Source organism: Mesoplodon densirostris, chromosome 10, assembly GCF_025265405.1.
Source record: "Mesoplodon densirostris isolate mMesDen1 chromosome 10, mMesDen1 primary haplotype, whole genome shotgun sequence".
NCBI classification, from domain to species: domain Eukaryota; kingdom Metazoa; phylum Chordata; class Mammalia; order Artiodactyla; family Ziphiidae; genus Mesoplodon; species Mesoplodon densirostris.
In genome coordinates this window covers 102,089,203-102,091,622 of record NC_082670.1, presented here as the reverse complement: position 1 = coordinate 102,091,622, position 2,420 = coordinate 102,089,203, and the positions used below count along the sequence as shown (strand labels likewise).

Here is a 2,420-nt window from a genome sequence, read left to right as displayed (position 1 = left end):
CGTACACCAATAATTTGAGCTCAGCGTTATTCTTTTTTTTTTTTTTTTTTTTGCGATATGTAAACCTGTCACTGTTGTGGCCTCTCCCGCTGTGGAGCACAGGCTCCGGACGTGCAGGCTCAGTGGCCATGACTCACGGGCCCAGCCGCTCTGCGGCATGTGGGATCCTCCCGGACCGGGGCACGAACCCGTGTTCCCTGCATCAGCAGGCGGACTCTCAGCCACTGCGCCACCAGGGAAGCCCTCAGTGTTATTCTTATCACCACTTTAAAAATGAAAAAACTAAGGCTCAGTGATTTTTGTTGCTTGCGCAGTGTCATAGAACTAGCACGAGGCAAGGCTGGGACTTCACATGGAAGAGTCAATGCAACAGCTGCGGCCTCCTAACATAGACCATGGGAGTAGCTCAGGCTCTGGGAAAAGCTGGCTTGAACTGAGACCCAGGGCTCTGAAAACACCATCCAAAGATGCTCAAGGTGGGGTCGCAGGTCGTCTGCCTCCCCACAGACCATTTGGCATTTGTCACACTAGATTTTTTTCATTCTCTTTGGGACCTTGTCTGTGAGTCAGTCCTTGGTGTATGGTAAGACAGACTACGGGAAATGGAGCCAGCCAGGTGATCTTTTGGAACCTCTGAGATGCGTGTTCTGTGACACAAGGGTACTCAGTCTCCCTGAAGCCCTTCTGTCTTGGGATGGGAGATAAGTGGAGGCTTTGGCTCCATCTGCAGAAGACAGATGTCCTCACCACTCAGATGATGTCACTCGCATTTCCTGACCCTTTACCACCGCTTGCTCCTGACAGGTGGTCATCATACCTCATCATGGGCTACCTTCCTCCCCTGGCAAAGAAATGAGGTTAAGGCAGGGCTCTTCATTCGCCAGCTAAAGTGCATTAAAGTGGTATCTTTGCATTGAATAAAACAAAACAGAACATCTGGGGGGACCAAAATAAGAGTCAATTCGTTAAGCAGTGAGTTATTGAAAAAGTAGAATTAGTGGAATATATCACACTACTGGTTGGTAACCAGTTCTAGCTGGTCATTTTTTTTTAATTAAAAATAATTTTTTATGCGGCTGCTTCCCACTAGCTATCTATTTTACGTTTGGTAGTGTATATATGTCCATGCCACTCTCTCACTTTGTCCCAGCTTACCCTTCCCCCTCCCCATATCCTCAAGTCCATTCTCTAGTAGGTCTGTGTCTTTATTCCCGTCTTACCCCTAGGTTCTTCATGACCTTTTTTATTTTTCTTCTTAGATTCCATATATATGTGTTAGCATACGGTATTTGTTTTTCTCTTTCTGCCTTACTTCACTTTGTATGACAGACTGTAGGTTCATCCACCTCACTACAAATAACTCAATTTCATTTCTTTTTATGGCTGAGTAATATTCCATTGTATATATGTGCCACATCTTCTTTATCCATTCATCTGTCGATGGACACTTAGGTTGCTTCCATGTCCTGGCTATTGTAAATAGAGCTGCAATGAACATATTGGTACATGACTCTTTTTGAATTATGGTTTTCTCAGGGTATATGCCCAGTAGTGGGATTGCTGGGTCGTATGGTAGTTTGTCTCTATGAATTTGCCTGTTCTGAACATTTCATGTAAATGGAATGATACAATATATGGTCTTTTGTGACTGGCTTCTTTCACTTAATGCATGTACTTTTTTTAAGTTTCATACATGTTGTGGCATGTATCATTCATTTTTATGACTGAATAATATTCTGTTGTATGGATGCAAGACATTTTACTTACCCATTCATCACTTGATGGACGTTTCGGTTTCCACTTTTTGCCTATTATGAATAATGCTGCTATGAACATTCTTGTACAAGTTTTTGTGTGGACATGTTTTCATTTGCCTTCGATGGGGGTTGCTGACTCATATACTAAGTCTATTAAGTCTGTGTTTTTTTTATTGAACTGTAGTTGATTTACAATACTGTGTTAGTTTCAGGTGTATAGCAAAGTGATTCGGTTTCATATATATATATATATATATATATATATATATGTACACACACATACATATATGTGTGTATATATATTCTTTTTTTGGATTCTTTTCCATTATAAGTTATTACAAAATAGTGAATAGAGTTCCCTGTGCTATACAGTAGGTCTTTTGTTGTTTATCCCTTTTATATATAGTAGTGTGTATCTGTTAATCCCAAGCTCCTAATTTATCCCTCCCCCACTTGCTTCCCCTTTGGTAACCATAAGTTTGTGTTCTGTGTCTATGAGTCTGTTTCTGTTTAGTAAATAAGTTAATTTGTATTATTTTTTAGATTTCACATATTAAAAAACATGGACCGCTTCACGAATTTACGTGTCATCCTTGCGCAGGGGCCATGCTAGTCTGCTCTGTGTCGTTGCAGTTGTAGTATATGTGCTGCCGGAACGAGCAC

The 2,420-nt window shown here is 41.2% G+C and overlaps 1 non-coding gene across 1 annotated transcript; it reads right to left on the bottom strand.

The window, feature by feature from the left end:
* Positions 1-2,313: 2,313 nt before the first annotated feature.
* On the bottom strand, positions 2,314-2,420 carry LOC132498109 (U6 spliceosomal RNA). Its single transcript, XR_009533721.1, has one exon. It is a non-coding gene; the product is annotated as a U6 spliceosomal RNA (small nuclear RNA).